Below are 24,245 nucleotides of genomic sequence, written 5' to 3' on the forward strand. Positions count from 1 at the left end.
GAGCCCGGTCAGTAGGCCAGTTTCCGGTGTCCCCATTGAGCATCCCTGGGTTGTTGCCTGGCGGCGTCTTGTGGGGTAGGCCAGTGGCTGGCCAGTACTGATGTGCCCGGTCGAGGAGGGAGGAGGAAGGAGCTAGGCTTTCTCATGGGTGGCTTGTAGATTGGATGGCCAGGACTTTGCCATTCCCCCAAGTGCGGTCTTAGGATTTCGCTGCCTAGATTTGGGCTTGGGTTAGGTAGCATACACCAGAAGCCTCGAGATTGTAGGCCAGGTCCTCATTGTTACTCTCTCGAGTGTGCGGGTGGCGGAGTATGGTTCTTGGGCTTAGTACGTAGGAGATCCCATGCTCGGGACGATGGTGCCGCCACCCAGTTAAGAAGTGGCTCCCCCCGTGGTATTGGAATATTGGGTGGAGCCCCGAGAACAAAGTTTAGTTGCAGGTTGCAAGGGCCACGGCTGGGGTTGCGATGGTGGCAGGAGGTGGATTCGTAATCGTTGGCGAGGACTGCTCATCCTTTGCCTGGGTCCTCCCCGGCATGGAGTTGGTGGTGTCGGGTGTCTTTCTGGTGCTGTGCCCACGCCGTGGTGTGGATTCGAGCCAGCGGGGGGCTGCCGTCAAGCACAGAGTGACTTAAGTGACAGTACAGGGCCTGGCAAGACCTGGCCTCTGCGTGTCTTCCAGGTTAGGGGCCAGCCTTTGCAGGGCCGGCAGGGCGAGGGTGGCCTGCCCTTTGTGCCCGTGAATACCTCAGTCTGCAGCTGAGGTGGTGGCGGCTCTGAGAAGGAATGCCAGGACCCCAGGGCTTAGACGATGGGGTGTGCTAGTCTAGGGCTTCGTGCATTTCTCTGCTCCTAGGGTGTGTCCGTGGCAGTCGACCCAACCTCTGATTGCCAAAGGGACCAGAAGTCGACCTCTGATTGCCAAAAGGGACACACAGACTTGCTGGGCCTTGGGCCGCTTGGGTGTACGCTAATGGGGCAGTCCTGGCTGAGGGGCGGCTGGCTGTGGGCAGGCTATGTATGGAATTGGGCCTTGTGTGCTGGGGCTCTTAGGAGAATGCAGACAGTGGCTAGCTGTGAGTCCTCAGACCAGCAGAGGGGAGGGGTGGGGGTGTCTGGCCTTGGAGAGGCAGTGCAGGAAATTGGAAGTTGAAGCAGCTTAGTGCCAGGGTACCCGGGCCCAGTTTGTTGGGCACACGGCTGGTGACAAAAGTCGGGCATGGAGGGAGCAGAGAGCGGATTGGGCGGGGCTGGAGCCAGCAGCCGCCCTTCCAAGGCAGGGTGTAAGGGCAGATGTCCCCCCGATGCCAGAGCGGCCTGGCTGGCACAGGGGAGCCTGGCCACACAGATTTTTGCACACCCCCTGTGCGCACCCCCTCACATCCCCAAGCGAGGCACCCACACACCACCAAACAGACAAACACAGGCACACTGGAACACAGCCTGAGACACATATAGTAGAGCGTACACGTGCGCTCACGCGCGGACACTGGCCCCATGTAGGGCTTGGTTTAGCAGAGCACCCATGCTCATGGTGGTGAAGGACCCCTTGAGGGTCCCAGGGGCAATTAGAAGAGCGATACGGGGCTGGGGCCAGCCAGGAATTGGCCTGAGGGGTGAGCCCTTGGCCTTGATCCTTTTCTGAAAAGACCTCTTGATTTCTCCTGTCTCCCAGTCGCTGATGTCCCAGCATGCCATCCTTGTTTGAGTGTGGTTGCACGTTGGCCCCCAGGCCAGAGAGCAGTGTAAGCTGGAAGGGGCTGAGGTACCCGACCGGCTCTGCGTTCCGCCCTGCTCAGCGCATCCACCCCAGCAGAGGAAGGTAAGCCTTACTGTGCCCCAGGTGTTTGCATTGCCCTCGCTGTGTGTCCGGGTTCGTCAAGGCTGGCCATTTGGCCCAGCCACGGCTGCTTGCGCCATGCGTGCCGTGCCGTGCCGTGCCGTGACCTGCCTGGCACCCAGAGGATGTGTTGGATCGATGATGACTCCCCAAAATAACATTCCTTGGAAGCTGAACAAAATGAGTGAAAACTCTATAACCGTCGTTCTCATCGTGACTGAGGTCCAGTGCTTGGCTCTCCTCAGGCAGCGTAGGAGTGGGACCCGACATGCACTCAGTCACACACATTGTTTCCACGTGCCAGGCCCCTGTCAAGACAGCCTTGCAGGCAATCAGACACTGTCATCCTCTGCTTGCTGTGACTTGCGAGCCCGGTCAGTAGGCCAGTTTCCGCTGTCCCCATTGAGCATCCCTGGGTTGTTGCCTGGCGGCGTCTTGTGGGGTAGGCCAGTGGCTGGCCAGTTCTGATGTGCCCGGTCGAGGAGGGAGGAGGAAGGAGCTAGGCTTCCTCATGGGTGGCTTGTAGATTGGATGGCCAGGACTTTGCCATTCCCCCAAGTGCGGTCTTAGGATTTCGCTGCCTAGATTGGGGCTTGGGTTAGGTAGCATACACCAGAAGCCTCGAGATTGTAGGCCAGGTCCTCATTGTTACTCTCTCGAGTGTGCGGGTGGCGGAGTATGGTTCTTGGGCTTAGTACGTAGGCGATCCCATGCTCGGGACGATGCTGCCGCCACCCAGTTAAGAAGTGGCTCCCCCCGTGGTATTGGAATATTGGGTGGAGCCCCGAGAACAAAGTTTAGTTGCAGGTTGCAAGGGCCACGGCTGGGGTTGCGATGGTGGCAGGAGGTGGATTCGTAATCGTTGGCGAGGACTGCTCATCCTTTGCCTGGGTCCCCCCGGCATGGAGTTGGTGGTGTCGGGTGTCTTTCTGGTGCTGTGCCCACGCCGTGGTGTGGATTCGAGCCAGCGGGGGGCTGCCGTCAAGCACAGAGTGACTTAAGTGACAGTACAGGGCCTGGCAAGACCTGGCCTCTGCGTGTCTTCCAGGTTAGGGGCCAGCCTTTGCAGGGCCGGCAGGGCGAGGGTGGCCTGCCCTTTGTGCCCGTGAATACCTCAGTCTGCAGCTGAGGTTGTGGCGGCTCTGAGAAGTAATGCCAGGACCCCAGGGCTTAGACGATGGGGTGTGCTAGTCTAGGGCTTCGTGCATTTGTCTGCTCCTAGGGTGTGTCCGTGGCAGTCGACCCAACCTCTGATTGCCAAAGGGACCAGAAGTCGACCTCTGATTGCCAAAAGGGACACACAGACTTGCTGGGCCTTGGGCCGCTTGGGTGTACGCTAATGGGGCAGTCCTGGCTGAGGGGCGGCTGGCTGTGGGCAGGCTATGTATGGAATTGGGCCTTGTGTGCTGGGGCTCTTAGGAGAATGCAGACAGTGGCTAGCTGTGAGTCCTCAGACCAGCAGAGGGGAGGGGTGGGGGTGTCTGGCCTTGGAGAGGCAGTGCAGGAAATTGGAAGTTGAAGCAGCTTAGTGCCAGGGTACCCGGGCCCAGTTTGTTGGGCACACGGCTGGTGACAAAAGTCGGGCATGGAGGGAGCAGAGAGCGGATTGGGCGGGGCTGGAGCCAGCAGCCGCCCTTCCAAGGCAGGGTGTAAGGGCAGATGTCCCCCCGATGCCAGAGCGGCCTGGCTGGCACAGGGGAGCCTGGCCACACAGATTTTTGCACACCCCCTGTGCGCACCCCCTCACATCCCCAAGCGAGGCACCCACACACCACCAAACAGACAAACACAGGCACACTGGAACACAGCCTGAGACACATATAGTTGAGCGTACACGTGCGCTCACGCGCGGACACTGGCCCCATGTAGGGCTTGGTTTAGCAGAGCAGCCATGCTCATGGTGGTGAAGGACCCCTTGAGGGTCCCAGGGGCAATTAGAAGAGCGATACGGGGCTGGGGCCAGCCAGGAATTGGCCTGAGGGGTGAGCCCTTGGCCTTGATCCTTTTCTGAAAAGACCTCTTGATTTCTCCTGTCTCCCAGTCGCTGATGTCCCAGCATGCCATCCTTGTTTGAGTGTGGTTGCACGTTGGCCCCCAGGCCAGAGAGCAGTGTAAGCTGGAAGGGGCTGAGGTACCCGACCGGCTCTGCGTTCCGCCCTGCTCAGCGCATCCACCCCAGCAGAGGAAGGTAAGCCTTACTGTGCCCCAGGTGTTTGCATTGCCCTCGCTGTGTGTCCGGGTTCGTCAAGGCTGGCCATTTGGCCCAGCCACGGCTGCTTGCGCCATGCGTGCCGTGCCGTGCCGTGCCGTGACCTGCCTGGCGCCCAGAGGATGTGTTGGATCGATGATGACTCCCCAAAATAACATTCCTTGGAAGCTGAACAAAATGAGTGAAAACTCTATAACCGTCGTTCTCATCGTGACTGAGGTCCAGTGCTTGGTTCTCCTCAGGCAGCGTAGGAGTGGGACCCGACATGCACTCAGTCACACACATTGTTTCCACGTGCCAGGCCCCCTGTCAAGACAGCCTTGCAGGCAATCAGACACTGTCATCCTCTGCTTGCTGTGACTTGCGAGCCCGGTCAGTAGGCCAGTTTCCGCTGTCCCCATTGAGCATCCCTGGGTTGTTGCCTGGCGGCGTCTTGTGGGGTAGGCCAGTGGCTGGCCAGTTCTGATGTGCCCGGTCGAGGAGGGAGGAGGAAGGAGCTAGGCTTCCTCATGGGTGGCTTGTAGATTGGATGGCCAGGACTTTGCCATTCCCCCAAGTGCGGCCTTAGGATTTCGCGGCCTAGATTGGGGCTTGGGTTAGGTAGCATACACCAGAAGCCTCGAGATTGTAGGCCAGGTCCTCATTGTTACTCTCTCGAGTGTGCGGGTGGCGGAGTATGGTTCTTGGGCTTAGTACGTAGGAGATCCCATGCTCGGGACGATGCTGCCGCCACCCAGTTAAGAAGTGGCTCCCCCCGTGGTATTGGAATATTGGGTGGAGCCCCGAGAACAAAGTTTAGTTGCAGGTTGCAAGGGCCACGGCTGGGGTTGCGATGCTGGCAGAAGGTGGATTCGTAATCGTTGGCGAGGACTGCTCATCCTTTGCCTGGGTCCTCCCCGGCATGGAGTTGGTGGTGTCGGGTGTCTTTCTGGTGCTGTGCCCACGCCGTGGTGTGGATTCGAGCCAGCGGGGGGCTGCCGTCAAGCACAGAGTGACTTAAGTGACAGTACAGGGCCTGGCAAGACCTGGCCTCTGCGTGTCTTCCAGGTTAGGGGCCAGCCTTTGCAGGGCCGGCAGGGCGAGGGTGGCCTGTCCTTTGTGCCCGTGAATACCTCAGTCTGCAGCTGAGGTTGTGGCGGCTCTGAGAAGGAATGCCAGGACCCCAGGGCTTAGACGATGGGGTGTGCTAGTCTAGGGCTTCGTGCATTTCTCTGCTCCTAGGGTGTGTCGGTGGCAGCCGACCCAACCTCTGATTGCCAAAGGGACCAGAAGTCGACCTCTGATTGCCAAAAGGGACACACAGACTTGCTGGGCCTTGGGCCGCTTGGGTGTACGCTAATGGGGCAGTCCTGGCTGAGGGGCGGCTGGCTGTGGGCAGGCTATGTATGGAATTGGGCCTTGTGTGCTGGGGCTCTTAGGAGAATGCAGACAGTGGCTAGCTGTGAGTCCTCAGACCAGCAGAGGGGAGGGGTGGGGGTGTCTGGCCTTGGAGAGGCAGTGCAGGTAATTGGAAGTTGAAGCAGCTTAGTGCCAGGGTACCCGGGCCCAGTTTGTTGGGCACACGGCTGGTGACAAAAGTCGGGCATGGAGGGAGCAGAGAGCGGATTGGGCGGGGCTGGAGCCAGCAGCCGCCCTTCCAAGGCAGGGTGTAAGGGCAGATGTCCCCCCGATGCCAGAGCGGCCTGGCTGGCACAGGGGAGCCTGGCCACACAGATTTTTGCACACCCCCTGTGCGCACCCCCTCACATCCCCAAGCGAGGCACCCACACACCACCAAACAGACAAACACAGGCACACTGGAACACAGCCTGAGACACATATAGTTGAGCGCACACGTGCGCTCACGCGCGGACACTGGCCCCATGTAGGGCTTGGTTTAGCAGAGCAGCCATGCTCATGGTGGTGAAGGACCCCTTGAGGGTCCCAGGGGCAATTAGAAGAGCGATACGGGGCTGGGGCCAGCCAGGAGTTGGCCTGAGGGGTGAGCCCTTGGCCTTGATCCTTTTCTGAAAAGACCTCTTGATTTCTCCTGTCTCCCAGTCGCTGATGTCCCAGCATGCCATCCTTGTTTGAGTGTGGTTGCACGTTGGCCCCCAGGCCAGAGAGCAGTGTAAGCTGGAAGGGGCTGAGGTGCCCGACCGGCTCTGCGTCCCGCCCTGCTCAGCGCATCCACCCCAGCAGAGGAAGGTAAGCCTTAGTGTGCCCCAGGTGTTTGCATTGCCCTCGCTGTGTGTCCGGGTTCGTCAAGGCTGGCCATTTGGCCCGGCCACGGCTGCTTGCGCCATGCGTGCCGTGCCGTGCCGTGCCGTGACCTGCCTGGCGCCCAGAGGATGTGTTGGATCGATGATGACTCCCCAAAATAACATTCCTTGGAAGCTGAACAAAATGAGTGAAAACTCTATAACCGTCGTTCTCATCGTGACTGAGGTCCAGTGCTTGGCTCTCCTCAGGCAGCGTAGGAGTGGGACCCGACATGCACTCAGTCACACACATTGTTTCCACGTGCCAGGCCCCCTGTCAAGACAGCCTTGCAGGCAATCAGACACTGTCATCCTCTGCTTGCTGTGACTTGCGAGCCCGGTCAGTAGGCCAGTTTCCGCTGTCCCCATTGAGCATCCCTGGGTTGTTGCCTGGCGGCGTCTTGTGGGGTAGGCCAGTGGCTGGCCAGTTCTGATGTGCCCGGTCGAGGAGGGAGGAGGAAGGAGCTAGGCTTCCTCATGGGTGGCTTGTAGATTGGATGGCCAGGACTTTGCCATTCCCCCAAGTGCGGTCTTAGGATTTCGCTGCCTAGATTGGGGCTTGGGTTAGGTAGCATACACCAGAAGCCTCGAGATTGTAGGCCAGGTCCTCATTGTTACTCTCTCGAGTGTGCGGGTGGCGGAGTATGGTTCTTAGGCTTAGTACGTAGGCGATCCCATGCTCGGGACGATGCTGCCGCCACCCAGTTAAGTAGTGGCTCACCCCGTGGTATTGGAATATTGGGTGGAGCCCCGAGAACAAAGTTTAGTTGCAGGTTGCAAGGGCCACGGCTGGGGTTGCGATGGTGGCAGGAGGTGGATTCCTAATCGTTGGCGAGGACTGCTCATCCTTTGCCTGGGTCCTCCCCGGCATGGAGTTGGTGGTGTCGGGTGTCTTTCTGGTGCTGTGCCCACGCCGTGGTGTGGATTCGAGCCAGCGGGGGGCTGCCGTCAAGCACAGAGTGACTTAAGTGACAGTACAGGGCCTGGCAAGACCTGGCCTCTGCGTGTCTTCCAGGTTAGGGGCCAGCCTTTGCAGGGCCGGCAGGGCGAGGGTGGCCTGCCCTTTGTGCCCGTGAATACCTCAGTCTGCAGCTGAGGTGGTGGCGGCTCTGAGAAGGAATGCCAGGACCCCAGGGCTTAGACGATGGGGTGTGCTAGTCTAGGGCTTCGTGCATTTCTCTGCTCCTAGGGTGTGTCGGTGGCAGCCGACCCAACCTCTGATTGCCAAAGGGACCAGAAGTCGACCTCTGATTGCCAAAAGGGACACACAGACTTGCTGGGCCTTGGGCCGCTTGGGTGTACGCTAATGGGGCAGTCCTGGCTGAGGGGCGGCTGGCTGTGGGCAGGCTATGTATGGAATTGGGCCTTGTGTGCTGGGGCTCTTAGGAGAATGCAGACAGTGGCTAGCTGTGAGTCCTCAGACCAGCAGAGGGGAGGGGTGGGGGTGTCTGGCCTTGGAGAGGCAGTGCAGGAAATTGGAAGTTGAAGCAGCTTAGTGCCAGGGTACCCGGGCCCAGTTTGTTGGGCACACGGCTGGTGACAAAAGTCGGGCATGGAGGGAGCAGAGAGCGGATGGGCGGGGCTGGAGCCAGCAGCCGCCCTTCCAAGGCAGGGTGTAAGGGCAGATGTCCCCCCGATGCCAGAGCGGCCTGGCTGGCACAGGGGAGCCTGGCCACACAGATTTTTGCACACCCCCTGTGCGCACCCCCTCACATCCCCAAGCGAGGCACCCACACACCACCAAACAGACAAACACAGGCACACTGGAACACAGCCTGAGACACATATAGTTGAGCGTACACGTGCGCTCACGCGCGGACACTGGCCCCATGTAGGGCTTGGTTTAGCAGAGCAGCCATGCTCATGGTGGTGAAGGACCCCTTGAGGGTCCCAGGGGCAATTAGAAGAGCGATACGGGGCTGGGGCCAGCCAGGAGTTGGCCTGAGGGGTGAGCCCTTGGCCTTGATCCTTTTCTGAAAAGACCTCTTGATTTCTCCTGTCTCCCAGTCGCTGATGTCCCAGCATGCCATCCTTGTTTGAGTGTGGTTGCACGTTGGCCCCCAGGCCAGAGAGCAGTGTAAGCTGGAAGGGGCTGAGGTGCCCGACCGGCTCTGCGTCCCGCCCTGCTCAGCGCATCCACCCCAGCAGAGGAAGGTAAGCCTTAGTGTGCCCCAGGTGTTTGCATTGCCCTCGCTGTGTGTCCGGGTTCGTCAAGGCTGGCCATTTGGCCCGGCCACGGCTGCTTGCGCCATGCGTGCCGTGCCGTGCCGTGCCGTGACCTGCCTGGCGCCCAGAGGATGTGTTGGATCGATGATGACTCCCCAAAATAACATTCCTTGGAAGCTGAACAAAATGAGTGAAAACTCTATAACCGTCGTTCTCATCGTGACTGAGGTCCAGTGCTTGGCTCTCCTCAGGCAGCGTAGGAGTGGGACCCGACATGCACTCAGTCACACACATTGTTTCCACCTGCCAGGCCCCCTGTCAAGACAGCCTTGCAGGCAATCAGACACTGTCATCCTCTGCTTGCTGTGACTTGTGAGCCCGGTCAGTAGGCCAGTTTCCGCTGTCCCCATTGAGCATCCCTGGGTTGTTGCCTGGCGGCGTCTTGTGGGGTAGGCCAGTGGCTGGCCAGTACTGATGTGCCCGGTCGAGGAGGGAGGAGGAAGGAGCTAGGCTTTCTCATGGGTGGCTTGTAGATTGGATGGCCAGGACTTTGCCATTCCCCCAAGTGCGGTCTTAGGATTTCGCTGCCTAGATTTGGGCTTGGGTTAGGTAGCATACACCAGAAGCCTCGAGATTGTAGGCCAGGTCCTCATTGTTACTCTCTCGAGTGTGCGGGTGGCGGAGTATGGTTCTTGGGCTTAGTACGTAGGAGATCCCATGCTCGGGACGATGGTGCCGCCACCCAGTTAAGAAGTGGCTCCCCCGTGGTATTGGAATATTGGGTGGAGCCCCGAGAACAAAGTTTAGTTGCAGGTTGCAAGGGCCACGGCTGGGGTTGCGATGGTGGCAGGAGGTGGATTCGTAATCGTTGGCGAGGACTGCTCATCCTTTGCCTGGGTCCTCCCCGGCATGGAGTTGGTGGTGTCGGGTGTCTTTCTGGTGCTGTGCCCACGCCGTGGTGTGGATTCGAGCCAGCGGGGGGCTGCCGTCAAGCACAGAGTGACTTAAGTGACAGTACAGGGCCTGGCAAGACCTGGCCTCTGCGTGTCTTCCAGGTTAGGGGCCAGCCTTTGCAGGGCCGGCAGGGCGAGGGTGGCCTGCCCTTTGTGCCCGTGAATACCTCAGTCTGCAGCTGAGGTGGTGGCGGCTCTGAGAAGGAATGCCAGGACCCCAGGGCTTAGACGATGGGGTGTGCTAGTCTAGGGCTTCGTGCATTTCTCTGCTCCTAGGGTGTGTCCGTGGCAGCCGACCCAACCTCTGATTGCCAAAGGGACCAGAAGTCGACCTCTGATTGCCAAAAGGGACACACAGACTTGCTGGGCCTTGGGCCGCTTGGGTGTACGCTAATGGGGCAGTCCTGGCTGAGGGGCGGCTGGCTGTGGGCAGGCTATGTATGGAATTGGGCCTTGTGTGCTGGGGCTCTTAGGAGAATGCAGACAGTGGCTAGCTGTGAGTCCTCAGACCAGCAGAGGGGAGGGGTGGGGGTGTCTGGCCTTGGAGAGGCAGTGCAGGAAATTGGAAGTTGAAGCAGCTTAGTGCCAGGGTACCCGGGCCCAGTTTGTTGGGCACACGGCTGGTGACAAAAGTCGGGCATGGAGGGAGCAGAGAGCGGATTGGGCGGGGCTGGAGCCAGCAGCCGCCCTTCCAAGGCAGGGTGTAAGGGCAGATGTCCCCCCGATGCCAGAGCGGCCTGGCTGGCACAGGGGAGCCTGGCCACACAGATTTTTGCACACCCCCTGTGCGCACCCCCTCACATCCCCAAGCGAGGCACCCACACACCACCAAACAGACAAACACAGGCACACTGGAACACAGCCTGAGACACATATAGTTGAGCGTACACGTGCGCTCACGCGCGGACACTGGCCCCATGTAGGGCTTGGTTTAGCAGAGCAGCCATGCTCATGGTGGTGAAGGACCCCTTGAGGGTCCCAGGGGCAATTAGAAGAGCGATACGGGGCTGGGGCCAGCCAGGAGTTGGCCTGAGGGGTGAGCCCTTGGCCTTGATCCTTTTCTGAAAAGACCTCTTGATTTCTCCTGTCTCCCAGTCGCTGATGTCCCAGCATGCCATCCTTGTTTGAGTGTGGTTGCACGTTGGCCCCCAGGCCAGAGAGCAGTGTAAGCTGGAAGGGGCTGAGGTGCCCGACCGGCTCTGCGTCCCGCCCTGCTCAGCGCATCCACCCCAGCAGAGGAAGGTAAGCCTTAGTGTGCCCCAGGTGTTTGCATTGCCCTGCTGTGTGTCCGGGTTCGTCAAGGCTGGCCATTTGGCCCGGCCACGGCTGCTTGCGCCATGCGTGCCGTGCCGTGCCGTGCCGTGACCTGCCTGGCGCCCAGAGGATGTGTTGGATCGATGATGACTCCCCAAAATAACATTCCTTGGAAGCTGAACAAAATGAGTGAAAACTCTATAACCGTCGTTCTCATCGTGACTGAGGTCCAGTGCTTGGCTCTCCTCAGGCAGCGTAGGAGTGGGACCCGACATGCACTCAGTCACACACATTGTTTCCACCTGCCAGGCCCCCTGTCAAGACAGCCTTGCAGGCAATCAGACACTGTCATCCTCTGCTTGCTGTGACTTGTGAGCCCGGTCAGTAGGCCAGTTTCCGGTGTCCCCATTGAGCATCCCTGGGTTGTTGCCTGGCGGCGTCTTGTGGGGTAGGCCAGTGGCTGGCCAGTACTGATGTGCCCGGTCGAGGAGGGAGGAGGAAGGAGCTAGGCTTTCTCATGGGTGGCTTGTAGATTGGATGGCCAGGACTTTGCCATTCCCCCAAGTGCGGTCTTAGGATTTCGCTGCCTAGATTTGGGCTTGGGTTAGGTAGCATACACCAGAAGCCTCGAGATTGTAGGCCAGGTCCTCATTGTTACTCTCTCGAGTGTGCGGGTGGCGGAGTATGGTTCTTGGGCTTAGTACGTAGGAGATCCCATGCTCGGGACGATGCTGCCGCCACCCAGTTAAGAAGTGGCTCCCCCCGTGGTATTGGAATATTGGGTGGAGCCCCGAGAACAAAGTTTAGTTGCAGGTTGCAAGGGCCACGGCTGGGGTTGCGATGGTGGCAGGAGGTGGATTCGTAATCGTTGGCGAGGACTGCTCATCCTTTGCCTGGGTCCTCCCCGGCATGGAGTTGGTGGTGTCGGGTGTCTTTCTGGTGCTGTGCCCACGCCGTGGTGTGGATTCGAGCCAGCGGGGGGCTGCCGTCAAGCACAGAGTGACTTAAGTGACAGTACAGGGCCTGGCAAGACCTGGCCTCTGCGTGTCTTCCAGGTTAGGGGCCAGCCTTTGCAGGGCCGGCAGGGCGAGGGTGGCCTGCCCTTTGTGCCCGTGAATACCTCAGTCTGCAGCTGAGGTGGTGGCGGCTCTGAGAAGGAATGCCAGGACCCCAGGGCTTAGACGATGGGGTGTGCTAGTCTAGGGCTTCGTGCATTTCTCTGCTCCTAGGGTGTGTCCGTGGCAGTCGACCCAACCTCTGATTGCCAAAGGGACCAGAAGTCGACCTCTGATTGCCAAAAGGGACACACAGACTTGCTGGGCCTTGGGCCGCTTGGGTGTACGCTAATGGGGCAGTCCTGGCTGAGGGGCGGCTGGCTGTGGGCAGGCTATGTATGGAATTGGGCCTTGTGTGCTGGGGCTCTTAGGAGAATGCAGACAGTGGCTAGCTGTGAGTCCTCAGACCAGCAGAGGGGAGGGGTGGGGGTGTCTGGCCTTGGAGAGGCAGTGCAGGAAATTGGAAGTTGAAGCAGCTTAGTGCCAGGGTACCCGGGCCCAGTTTGTTGGGCACACGGCTGGTGACAAAAGTCGGGCATGGAGGGAGCAGAGAGCGGATTGGGCGGGGCTGGAGCCAGCAGCCGCCCTTCCAAGGCAGGGTGTAAGGGCAGATGTCCCCCCGATGCCAGAGCGGCCTGGCTGGCACAGGGGAGCCTGGCCACACAGATTTTTGCACACCCCCTGTGCGCACCCCCTCACATCCCCAAGCGAGGCACCCACACACCACCAAACAGACAAACACAGGCACACTGGAACACAGCCTGAGACACATATAGTTGAGCGTAAACGTGCGCTCACGCGCGGACACTGGCCCCATGTAGGGCTTGGTTTAGCAGAGCAGCCATGCTCATGGTGGTGAAGGACCCCTTGAGGGTCCCAGGGGCAATTAGAAGAGCGATACGGGGCTGGGGCCAGCCAGGAGTTGGCCTGAGGGGTGAGCCCTTGGCCTTGATCCTTTTCTGAAAAGACCTCTTGATTTCTCCTCTCTCCCAGTCGCTGATGTCCCAGCATGCCATCCTTGTTTGAGTGTGGTTGCACGTTGGCCCCCAGGCCAGAGAGCAGTGTAAGCTGGAAGGGGCTGAGGTGCCCGACCGGCTCTGCGTCCCGCCCTGCTCAGCGCATCCACCCCAGCAGAGGAAGGTAAGCCTTAGTGTGCCCCAGGTGTTTGCATTGCCCTCGCTGTGTGTCCGGGTTCGTCAAGGCTGGCCATTTGGCCCGGCCACGGCTGCTTGCGCCATGCGTGCCGTGCCGTGCTGTGCCGTGACCTGCCTGGCGCCCAGAGGATGTGTTGGATCGATGATGACTCCCCAAAATAACATTCCTTGGAAGCTGAACAAAATGAGTGAAAACTCTATAACCGTCGTTCTCATCGTGACTGAGGTCCAGTGCTTGGCTCTCCTCAGGCAGCGTAGGAGTGGGACCCGACATGCACTCAGTCACACACATTGTTTCCACCTGCCAGGCCCCCTGTCAAGACAGCCTTGCAGGCAATCAGACACTGTCATCCTCTGCTTGCTGTGACTTGTGAGCCCGGTCAGTAGGCCAGTTTCCGGTGTCCCCATTGAGCATCCCTGGGTTGTTGCCTGGCGGCGTCTTGTGGGGTAGGCCAGTGGCTGGCCAGTACTGATGTGCCCGGTCGAGGAGGGAGGAGGAAGGAGCTAGGCTTTCTCATGGGTGGCTTGTAGATTGGATGGCCAGGACTTTGCCATTCCCCCAAGTGCGGTCTTAGGATTTCGCTGCCTAGATTTGGGCTTGGGTTAGGTAGCATACACCAGAAGCCTCGAGATTGTAGGCCAGGTCCTCATTGTTACTCTCTCGAGTGTGCGGGTGGCGGAGTATGGTTCTTGGGCTTAGTACGTAGGAGATCCCATGCTCGGGACGATGGTGCCGCCACCCAGTTAAGAAGTGGCTCCCCCCGTGGTATTGGAATATTGGGTGGAGCCCCGAGAACAAAGTTTAGTTGCAGGTTGCAAGGGCCACGGCTGGGGTTGCGATGGTGGCAGGAGGTGGATTCGTAATCGTTGGCGAGGACTGCTCATCCTTTGCCTGGGTCCTCCCCGGCATGGAGTTGGTGGTGTCGGGTGTCTTTCTGGTGCTGTGCCCACGCCGTGGTGTGGATTCGAGCCAGCGGGGGGCTGCCGTCAAGCACAGAGTGACTTAAGTGACAGTACAGGGCCTGGCAAGACCTGGCCTCTGCGTGTCTTCCAGGTTAGGGGCCAGCCTTTGCAGGGCCGGCAGGGCGAGGGTGGCCTGCCCTTTGTGCCCGTGAATACCTCAGTCTGCAGCTGAGGTGGTGGCGGCTCTGAGAAGGAATGCCAGGACCCCAGGGCTTAGACGATGGGGTGTGCTAGTCTAGGGCTTCGTGCATTTCTCTGCTCCTAGGGTGTGTCCGTGGCAGTCGACCCAACCTCTGATTGCCAAAGGGACCAGAAGTCGACCTCTGATTGCCAAAAGGGACACACAGACTTGCTGGGCCTTGGGCCGCTTGGGTGTACGCTAATGGGGCAGTCCTGGCTGAGGGGCGGCTGGCTGTGGGCAGGCTATGTATGGAATTGGGCCTTGTGTGCTGGGGCTCTTAGGAGAATGCAGACAGTGGCTAGCTGTGAGTCCTCAGACCAGCAGAGGGGAGGGGTGGGGGTGTCTGGCCTTGGAGAGGCAGTGCAGGAAATTGGAAGTTGAAGCAGCTTAGTGCCAGGGTACCCGGGCCCAGTTTGTTGGGCACACGGCTGGTGACAAAAGTCGGGCATGGAGGGAGCAGAGAGCGGATTGGGCGGGGCTGGAGCCAGCAGCCGCCCTTCCAAGGCAGGGTGTAAGGGCAGATGTCCCCCCGATGCCAGAGCGGCCTGGCTGGCACAGGGGAGCCTGGCCACACAGATTTTTGCACACCCCCTGTGCGCACCCCCTCACATCCCCAAGCGAGGCACCCACACACCACCAAACAGACAAACACAGGCACACTGGAACACAGCCTGAGACACATATAGTTGAGCGTACACGTGCGCTCACGCGCGGACACTGGCCCCATGTAGGGCTTGGTTTAGCAGAGCACCCATGCTCATGGTGGTGAAGGACCCCTTGAGGGTCCCAGGGGCAATTAGAAGAGCGATACGGGGCTGGGGCCAGCCAGGAGTTGGCCTGAGGGGTGAGCCCTTGGCCTTGATCCTTTTCTGAAAAGACCTCTTGATTTCTCCTGTCTCCCAGTCGCTGATGTCCCAGCATGCCATCCTTGTTTGAGTGTGGTTGCACGTTGGCCCCCAGGCCAGAGAGCAGTGTAAGCTGGAAGGGGCTGAGGTGCCCGACCGGCTCTGCGTCCCGCCCTGCTCAGCGCATCCACCCCAGCAGAGGAAGGTAAGCCTTACTGTGCCCCAGGTGTTTGCATTGCCCTCGCTGTGTGTCCGGGTTCGTCAAGGCTGGCCATTTGGCCCGGCCACGGCTGCTTGCGCCATGCGTGCCGTGCCGTGCCGTGCCGTGACCTGCCTGGCGCCCAGAGGATGTGTTGGATCGATGATGACTCCCCAAAATAACATTCCTTGGAAGCTGAACAAAATGAGTGAAAACTCTATAACCGTCGTTCTCATCGTGACTGAGGTCCAGTGCTTGGCTCTCCTCAGGCAGCGTAGGAGTGGGACCCGACATGCACTCAGTCACACACATTGTTTCCACCTGCCAGGCCCCCTGTCAAGACAGCCTTGCAGGCAATCAGACACTGTCATCCTCTGCTTGCTGTGACTTGTGAGCCCGGTCAGTAGGCCAGTTTCCGGTGTCCCCATTGAGCATCCCTGGGTTGTTGCCTGGCGGCGTCTTGTGGGGTAGGCCAGTGGCTGGCCAGTACTGATGTGCCCGGTCGAGGAGGGAGGAGGAAGGAGCTAGGCTTTCTCATGGGTGGCTTGTAGATTGGATGGCCAGGACTTTGCCATTCCCCCAAGTGCGGTCTTAGGATTTCGCTGCCTAGATTTGGGCTTGGGTTAGGTAGCATACACCAGAAGCCTCGAGATTGTAGGCCAGGTCCTCATTGTTACTCTCTCGAGTGTGCGGGTGGCGGAGTATGGTTCTTGGGCTTAGTACGTAGGAGATCCCATGCTCGGGACGATGGTGCCGCCACCCAGTTAAGAAGTGGCTCCCCCCGTGGTATTGGAATATTGGGTGGAGCCCCGAGAACAAAGTTTAGTTGCAGGTTGCAAGGGCCACGGCTGGGGTTGCGATGGTGGCAGGAGGTGGATTCGTAATCGTTGGCGAGGACTGCTCATCCTTTGCCTGGGTCCTCCCCGGCATGGAGTTGGTGGTGTCGGGTGTCTTTCTGGTGCTGTGCCCACGCCGTGGTGTGGATTCGAGCCAGCGGGGGGCTGCCGTCAAGCACAGAGTGACTTAAGTGACAGTACAGGGCCTGGCAAGACCTGGCCTCTGCGTGTCTTCCAGGTTAGGGGCCAGCCTTTGCAGGGCCGGCAGGGCGAGGGTGGCCTGCCCTTTGTGCCCGTGAATACCTCAGTCTGCAGCTGAGGTGGTGGCGGCTCTGAGAAGGAATGCCAGGACCCCAGGGCTTAGACGATGGGGTGTGCTAGTCTAGGGCTTCGTGCATTTCTCTGCTCCTAGGGTGTGTCCGTGGCAGTCGACCCAACCTCTGATTGCCAAAGGGACCAGAAGTCGACCTCTGATTGCCAAAAGGGACACACAGACTTGCTGGGCCTTGGGCCGCTTGGGTGTACGCTAATGGGGCAGTCCTGGCTGAGGGGCGGCTGGCTGTGGGCAGGCTATGTATGGAATTGGGCCTTGTGTGCTGGGGCTCTTAGGAGAATGCAGACAGTGGCTAGCTGTGAGTCCTCAGACCAGCAGAGGGGAGGGGTGGGGGTGTCTGGCCTTGGAGAGGCAGTGCAGGAAATTGGAAGTTGAAGCAGCTTAGTGCCAGGGTACCCGGGCCCAGTTTGTTGGGCACACGGCTGGTGACAAAAGTCGGGCATGGAGGGAGCAGAGAGCGGATTGGGCGGGGCTGGAGCCAGCAGCCGCCCTTCCAAGGCAGGGTGTAAGGGCAGATGTCCCCCCGATGCCAGAGCGGCCTGGCTGGCACAGGGGAGCCTGGCCACACAGATTTTTGCACACCCCCTGTGCGCACCCCCTCACATCCCCAAGCGAGGCACCCACACACCACCAAACAGACAAACACAGGCACACTGGAACACAGCCTGAGACACATATAGTTGAGCGTACACGTGCGCTCACGCGCGGACACTGGCCCCATGTAGGGCTTGGTTTAGCAGAGCACCCATGCTCATGGTGGTGAAGGACCCCTTGAGGGTCCCAGGGGCAATTAGAAGAGCGATACGGGGCTGGGGCCAGCCAGGAATTGGCCTGAGGGGTGAGCCCTTGGCCTTGATCCTTTTCTGAAAAGACCTCTTGATTTCTCCTGTCTCCCAGTCGCTGATGTCCCAGCATGCCATCCTTGTTTGAGTGTGGTTGCACGTTGGCCCCCAGGCCAGAGAGCAGTGTAAGCTGGAAGGGGCTGAGGTACCCGACCGGCTCTGCGTTCCGCCCTGCTCAGCGCATCCACCCCAGCAGAGGAAGGTAAGCCTTACTGTGCCCCAGGTGTTTGCATTGCCCTCGCTGTGTGTCCGGGTTCGTCAAGGCTGGCCATTTGGCCCAGCCACGGCTGCTTGCGCCATGCGTGCCGTGCCGTGCCGTGCCGTGACCTGCCTGGCGCCCAGAGGATGTGTTGGATCGATGATGACTCCCCAAAATAACATTCCTTGGAAGCTGAACAAAATGAGTGAAAACTCTATAACCGTCGTTCTCATCGTGACTGAGGTCCAGTGCTTGGCTCTCCTCAGGCAGCGTAGGAGTGGGACCCGACATGCACTCAGTCACACACATTGTTTCCACGTGCCAGGCCCCTGTCAAGACAGCCTTGCAGGCAATCAGACACTGTCATCCTCTGCTTGCTGTGACTTGCGAGCCCGGTCAGTAGGCCAGTTTCCGCTGTCCCCATTGAGCATCCCTGGGTTGTTGCCTGGCGGCGTCTTGTGGGGTAGGCCAGTGGCTGGCCAGTTCTGATGTGCCCGGTCGAGGAGGGAGGAGGAAGGAGCTAGGCTTCCTCATGGGTGGCTTGTAGATTGGATGGCCAGGACTTTGCCATTCCCCCAAGTGCGGTCTTAGGATTTCGCTGCCTAGATTGGGGCTTGGGTTAGGTAGCATACACCAGAAGCCTCGAGATTGTAGGCCAGGTCCTCATTGTTACTCTCTCGAGTGTGCGGGTGGCGGAGTATGGTTCTTGGGCTTAGTACGTAGGCGATCCCATGCTCGGGACGATGCTGCCGCCACCCAGTTAAGAAGTGGCTCCCCCCGTGGTATTGGAATATTGGGTGGAGCCCCGAGAACAAAGTTTAGTTGCAGGTTGCAAGGGCCACGGCTGGGGTTGCGATGGTGGCAGGAGGTGGATTCGTAATCGTTGGCGAGGACTGCTCATCCTTTGCCTGGGTCCTCCCCGGCATGGAGTTGGTGGTGTCGGGTGTCTTTCTGGTGCTGTGCCCACGCCGTGGTGTGGATTCGAGCCAGCGGGGGGCTGCCGTCAAGCACAGAGTGACTTAAGTGACAGTACAGGGCCTGGCAAGACCTGGCCTCTGCGTGTCTTCCAGGTTAGGGGCCAGCCTTTGCAGGGCCGGCAGGGCGAGGGTGGCCTGCCCTTTGTGCCCGTGAATACCTCAGTCTGCAGCTGAGGTTGTGGCGGCTCTGAGAAGGAATGCCAGGACCCCAGGGCTTAGACGATGGGGTGTGCTAGTCTAGGGCTTCGTGCATTTGTCTGCTCCTAGGGTGTGTCCGTGGCAGTCGACCCAACCTCTGATTGCCAAAGGGACCAGAAGTCGACCTCTGATTGCCAAAAGGGACACACAGACTTGCTGGGCCTTGGGCCGCTTGGGTGTACGCTAATGGGGCAGTCCTGGCTGAGGGGCGGCTGGCTGTGGGCAGGCTATGTATGGAATTGGGCCTTGTGTGCTGGGGCTCTTAGGAGAATGCAGACAGTGGCTAGCTGTGAGTCCTCAGACCAGCAGAGGGGAGGGGTGGGGGTGTCTGGCCTTGGAGAGGCAGTGCAGGAAATTGGAAGTTGAAGCAGCTTAGTGCCAGGGTACCCGGGCCCAGTTTGTTGGGCACACGGCTGGTGACAAAAGTCGGGCATGGAGGGAGCAGAGAGCGGATTGGGCGGGGCTGGAGCCAGCAGCCGCCCTTCCAAGGCAGGGTGTAAGGGCAGATGTCCCCCCGATGCCAGAGCGGCCTGGCTGGCACAGGGGAGCCTGGCCACACAGATTTTTGCACACCCCCTGTGCGCACCCCCTCACATCCCCAAGCGAGGCACCCACACACCACCAAACAGACAAACACAGGCACACTGGAACACAGCCTGAGACACATATAGTTGAGCGTACACGTGCGCTCACGCGCGGACACTGGCCCCATGTAGGGCTTGGTTTAGCAGAGCAGCCATGCTCATGGTGGTGAAGGACCCCTTGAGGGTCCCAGGGGCAATTAGAAGAGCGATACGGGGCTGGGGCCAGCCAGGAGTTGGCCTGAGGGGTGAGCCCTTGGCCTTGATCCTTTTCTGAAAAGACCTCTTGATTTCTCCTGTCTCCCAGTCGCTGATGTCCCAGCATGCCATCCTTGTTTGAGTGTGGTTGCACGTTGGCCCCCAGGCCAGAGAGCAGTGTAAGCTGGAAGGGGCTGAGGTACCCGACCGGCTCTGCGTTCCGCCCTGCTCAGCGCATCCACCCCAGCAGAGGAAGGTAAGCCTTACTGTGCCCCAGGTGTTTGCATTGCCCTCGCTGTGTGTCCGGGTTCGTCAAGGCTGGCCATTTGGCCCGGCCACGGCTGCTTGCGCCATGCGTGCCGTGCCGTGCCGTGCCGTGACCTGCCTGGCGCCCAGAGGATGTGTTGGATCGATGATGACTCCCCAAAATAACATTCCTTGGAAGCTGAACAAAATGAGTGAAAACTCTATAACCGTCGTTCTCATCGTGACTGAGGTCCAGTGCTTGGCTCTCCTCAGGCAGCGTAGGAGTGGGACCCGACATGCACTCAGTCACACACATTGTTTCCACGTGCCAGGCCCCCTGTCAAGACAGCCTTGCAGGCAATCAGACACTGTCATCCTCTGCTTGCTGTGACTTGCGAGCCCGGTCAGTAGGCCAGTTTCCGCTGTCCCCATTGAGCATCCCTGGGTTGTTGCCTGGCGGCGTCTTGTGGGGTAGGCCAGTGGCTGGCCAGTTCTGATGTGCCCGGTCGAGGAGGGAGGAGGAAGGAGCTAGGCTTCCTCATGGGTGGCTTGTAGATTGGATGGCCAGGACTTTGCCATTCCCCCAAGTGCGGCCTTAGGATTTCGCGGCCTAGATTGGGGCTTGGGTTAGGTAGCATACACCAGAAGCCTCGAGATTGTAGGCCAGGTCCTCATTGTTACTCTCTCGAGTGTGCGGGTGGCGGAGTATGGTTCTTGGGCTTAGTACGTAGGAGATCCCATGCTCGGGACGATGCTGCCGCCACCCAGTTAAGAAGTGGCTCCCCCCGTGGTATTGGAATATTGGGTGGAGCCCCGAGAACAAAGTTTAGTTGCAGGTTGCAAGGGCCACGGCTGGGGTTGCGATGCTGGCAGAAGGTGGATTCGTAATCGTTGGCGAGGACTGCTCATCCTTTGCCTGGGTCCTCCCCGGCATGGAGTTGGTGGTGTCGGGTGTCTTTCTGGTGCTGTGCCCACGCCGTGGTGTGGATTCGAGCCAGCGGGGGGCTGCCGTCAAGCACAGAGTGACTTAAGTGACAGTACAGGGCCTGGCAAGACCTGGCCTCTGCGTGTCTTCCAGGTTAGGGGCCAGCCTTTGCAGGGCCGGCAGGGCGAGGGTGGCCTGTCCTTTGTGCCCGTGAATACCTCAGTCTGCAGCTGAGGTTGTGGCGGCTCTGAGAAGGAATGCCAGGACCCCAGGGCTTAGACGATGGGGTGTGCTAGTCTAGGGCTTCGTGCATTTCTCTGCTCCTAGGGTGTGTCGGTGGCAGCCGACCCAACCTCTGATTGCCAAAGGGACCAGAAGTCGACCTCTGATTGCCAAAAGGGACACACAGACTTGCTGGGCCTTGGGCCGCTTGGGTGTACGCTAATGGGGCAGTCCTGGCTGAGGGGCGGCTGGCTGTGGGCAGGCTATGTATGGAATTGGGCCTTGTGTGCTGGGGCTCTTAGGAGAATGCAGACAGTGGCTAGCTGTGAGTCCTCAGACCAGCAGAGGGGAGGGGTGGGGGTGTCTGGCCTTGGAGAGGCAGTGCAGGTAATTGGAAGTTGAAGCAGCTTAGTGCCAGGGTACCCGGGCCCAGTTTGTTGGGCACACGGCTGGTGACAAAAGTCGGGCATGGAGGGAGCAGAGAGCGGATTGGGCGGGGCTGGAGCCAGCAGCCGCCCTTCCAAGGCAGGGTGTAAGGGCAGATGTCCCCCCGATGCCAGAGCGGCCTGGCTGGCACAGGGGAGCCTGGCCACACAGATTTTTGCACACCCCCTGTGCGCACCCCCTCACATCCCCAAGCGAGGCACCCACACACCACCAAACAGACAAACACAGGCACACTGGAACACAGCCTGAGACACATATAGTTGAGCGCACACGTGCGCTCACGCGCGGACACTGGCCCCATGTAGGGCTTGGTTTAGCAGAGCAGCCATGCTCATGGTGGTGAAGGACCCCTTGAGGGTCCCAGGGGCAATTAGAAGAGCGATACGGGGCTGGGGCCAGCCAGGAGTTGGCCTGAGGGGTGAGCCCTTGGCCTTGATCCTTTTCTGAAAAGACCTCTTGATTTCTCCTGTCTCCCAGTCGCTGATGTCCCAGCATGCCATCCTTGTTTGAGTGTGGTTGCACGTTGGCCCCCAGGCCAGAGAGCAGTGTAAGCTGGAAGGGGCTGAGGTGCCCGACCGGCTCTGCGTCCCGCCCTGCTCAGCGCATCCACCCCAGCAGAGGAAGGTAAGCCTTAGTGTGCCCCAGGTGTTTGCATTGCCCTCGCTGTGTGTCCGGGTTCGTCAAGGCTGGCCATTTGGCCCGGCCACGGCTGCTTGCGCCATGCGTGCCGTGCCGTGCCGTGCCGTGACCTGCCTGGCGCCCAGAGGATGTGTTGGATCGATGATGACTCCCCAAAATAACATTCCTTGGAAGCTGAACAAAATGAGTGAAAACTCTATAACCGTCGTTCTCATCGTGACTGAGGTCCAGTGCTTGGCTCTCCTCAGGCAGCGTAGGAGTGGGACCCGACATGCACTCAGTCACACACATTGTTTCCACGTGCCAGGCCCCCTGTCAAGACAGCCTTGCAGGCAATCAGACACTGTCATCCTCTGCTTGCTGTGACTTGCGAGCCCGGTCAGTAGGCCAGTTTCCGCTGTCCCCATTGAGCATCCCTGGGTTGTTGCCTGGCGGCGTCTTGTGGGGTAGGCCAGTGGCTGGCCAGTTCTGATGTGCCCGGTCGAGGAGGGAGGAGGAAGGAGCTAGGCTTCCTCATGGGTGGCTTGTAGATTGGATGGCCAGGACTTTGCCATTCCCCCAAGTGCGGTCTTAGGATTTCGCTGCCTAGATTGGGGCTTGGGTTAGGTAGCATACACCAGAAGCCTCGAGATTGTAGGCCAGGTCCTCATTGTTACTCTCTCGAGTGTGCGGGTGGCGGAGTATGGTTCTTAGGCTTAGTACGTAGGCGATCCCATGCTCGGGACGATGCTGCCGCCACCCAGTTAAGTAGTGGCTCACCCCGTGGTATTGGAATATTGGGTGGAGCCCCGAGAACAAAGTTTAGTTGCAGGTTGCAAGGGCCACGGCTGGGGTTGCGATGGTGGCAGGAGGTGGATTCCTAATCGTTGGCGAGGACTGCTCATCCTTTGCCTGGGTCCTCCCCGGCATGGAGTTGGTGGTGTCGGGTGTCTTTCTGGTGCTGTGCCCACGCCGTGGTGTGGATTCGAGCCAGCGGGGGGCTGCCGTCAAGCACAGAGTGACTTAAGTGACAGTACAGGGCCTGGCAAGACCTGGCCTCTGCGTGTCTTCCAGGTTAGGGGCCAGCCTTTGCAGGGCCGGCAGGGCGAGGGTGGCCTGCCCTTTGTGCCCGTGAATACCTCAGTCTGCAGCTGAGGTTGTGGCGGCTCTGAGAAGGAATGCCAGGACCCCAGGGCTTAGACGATGGGGTGTGCTAGTCTAGGGCTTCGTGCATTTCTCTGCTCCTAGGGTGTGTCCGTGGCAGTCGACCCAACCTCTGATTGCCAAAGGGACCAGAAGTCGACCTCTGATTGCCAAAAGGGACACACAGACTTGCTGGGCCTTGGGCCGCTTGGGTGTACGCTAATGGGGCAGTCCTGGCTGAGGGGCGGCTGGCTGTGGGCAGGCTATGTATGGAATTGGGCCTTGTGTGCTGGGGCTCTTAGGAGAATGCAGACAGTGGCTAGCTGTGAGTCCTCAGACCAGCAGAGGGGAGGGGTGGGATTGTCTGGCCTTGGAGAGGCAGTGCAGGAAATTGGAAGTTGAAGCAGCTTAGTGCCAGGGTACCCGGGCCCAGTTTGTTGGGCACACGGCTGGTGACAAAAGTCGGGCATGGAGGGAGCAGAGAGCGGATTGGGAGGGGCTGGAGCCAGCAGCCGCCCTTCCAAGGCAGGGTGTAAGGGCAGATGTCCCCCCGATGCCAGAGCGGCCTGGCTGGCACAGGGGAGCCTGGCCACACAGATTTTTGCACACCCCCTGTGCGCACCCCCTCACATCCCCAACCGAGGCACCCACACACCACCAAACAGACAAACACAGGCACACTGGAACACAGCCTGAGACACATATAGTTGAACGTACACGTGCGCTCACGCGCGGACACTGGCCCCATGTAGGGCTTGGTTTAGCAGAGCAGCCATGCTCATGGTGGTGAAGGACCCCTTGTGGGTCCCAGGGGAAATTAGAAGAGCGATACGGGGCTGGGGCCAGCCAGGAGTTGGCCTGAGGGGTGAGCCCTTGGCCTTGATCCTTTTCTGAAAAGACCTCTTGATTTCTCCTGTCTCCCAGTCGCTGATGTCCCAGCATGCCATCCTTGTTTGAGTGTGGTTGCACGTTGGCCCCCAGGCCAGAGAGCAGTGTAAGCTGGAAGGGGCTGAGGTGCCCGACCGGCTCTGCGTCCCGCCCTGCTCAGCGCATCCACCCCAGCAGAGGAAGGTAAGCCTTACTGTGCCCCAGGTGTTTGCATTGCCCTCGCTGTGTGTCCGGGCTGGTCAAGGCTGGCCATTTGGCCCGGCCACGGCTGCTTGCGCCATGCGTGCCGTGCCGTGCCGTGCCGTGACCTGCCTGGCGCCCAGAGGATGTGTTGGATCGATGATGACTCCCCAAAATAACATTCCTTGGAAGCTGAACAAAATGAGTGAAAACTCTATAACCGTCGTTCTCATCGTGACTGAGGTCCAGTGCTTGGCTCTCCTCAGGCAGCGTAGGAGTGGGACCCGACATGCACTCAGTCACACACATTGTTTCCACGTGCCAGGCCCCCTGTCAAGACAGCCTTGCAGGC

The 24,245-nt window shown here is 59.6% G+C and overlaps 11 non-coding genes across 11 annotated transcripts; all 11 read left to right on the forward strand.

The window, feature by feature from the left end:
- The first annotated feature begins 1,972 nt into the window (after positions 1-1,972).
- Positions 1,973-2,066, forward strand: LOC125339111. Its single transcript, XR_007208403.1, has one exon. It is a non-coding gene; the product is annotated as a small nucleolar RNA SNORD116 (small nucleolar RNA).
- A 2,112-nt stretch (positions 2,067-4,178) lies between these two features.
- Positions 4,179-4,272, forward strand: LOC125339112. Its single transcript, XR_007208404.1, has one exon. It is a non-coding gene; the product is annotated as a small nucleolar RNA SNORD116 (small nucleolar RNA).
- Positions 4,273-6,386: 2,114 nt separating this feature from the next.
- Positions 6,387-6,480, forward strand: LOC125339113. The gene has a single exon (XR_007208405.1). It is a non-coding gene; the product is annotated as a small nucleolar RNA SNORD116 (small nucleolar RNA).
- Positions 6,481-8,593: 2,113 nt separating this feature from the next.
- On the forward strand, positions 8,594-8,687 carry LOC125339114. The gene has a single exon (XR_007208406.1). It is a non-coding gene; the product is annotated as a small nucleolar RNA SNORD116 (small nucleolar RNA).
- A 2,112-nt stretch (positions 8,688-10,799) lies between these two features.
- LOC125339115 lies at positions 10,800-10,893 on the forward strand. Its single transcript, XR_007208407.1, has one exon. It is a non-coding gene; the product is annotated as a small nucleolar RNA SNORD116 (small nucleolar RNA).
- Positions 10,894-13,007: 2,114 nt separating this feature from the next.
- On the forward strand, positions 13,008-13,101 carry LOC125339117. The gene has a single exon (XR_007208409.1). It is a non-coding gene; the product is annotated as a small nucleolar RNA SNORD116 (small nucleolar RNA).
- A 2,114-nt stretch (positions 13,102-15,215) lies between these two features.
- On the forward strand, positions 15,216-15,309 carry LOC125339118. The gene has a single exon (XR_007208410.1). It is a non-coding gene; the product is annotated as a small nucleolar RNA SNORD116 (small nucleolar RNA).
- Positions 15,310-17,423: 2,114 nt separating this feature from the next.
- Positions 17,424-17,517, forward strand: LOC125339119. The gene has a single exon (XR_007208411.1). It is a non-coding gene; the product is annotated as a small nucleolar RNA SNORD116 (small nucleolar RNA).
- Positions 17,518-19,630: 2,113 nt separating this feature from the next.
- Positions 19,631-19,724, forward strand: LOC125339120. The gene has a single exon (XR_007208412.1). It is a non-coding gene; the product is annotated as a small nucleolar RNA SNORD116 (small nucleolar RNA).
- Positions 19,725-21,838: 2,114 nt separating this feature from the next.
- On the forward strand, positions 21,839-21,932 carry LOC125339121. Its single transcript, XR_007208413.1, has one exon. It is a non-coding gene; the product is annotated as a small nucleolar RNA SNORD116 (small nucleolar RNA).
- Positions 21,933-24,046: 2,114 nt separating this feature from the next.
- LOC125339122 lies at positions 24,047-24,140 on the forward strand. Its single transcript, XR_007208414.1, has one exon. It is a non-coding gene; the product is annotated as a small nucleolar RNA SNORD116 (small nucleolar RNA).
- Positions 24,141-24,245: the final 105 nt, after the last annotated feature.

The sequence above is a fragment of the Perognathus longimembris genome, chromosome 20, assembly GCF_023159225.1.
Source record: "Perognathus longimembris pacificus isolate PPM17 chromosome 20, ASM2315922v1, whole genome shotgun sequence".
Classification (NCBI taxonomy): domain Eukaryota; kingdom Metazoa; phylum Chordata; class Mammalia; order Rodentia; family Heteromyidae; genus Perognathus; species Perognathus longimembris.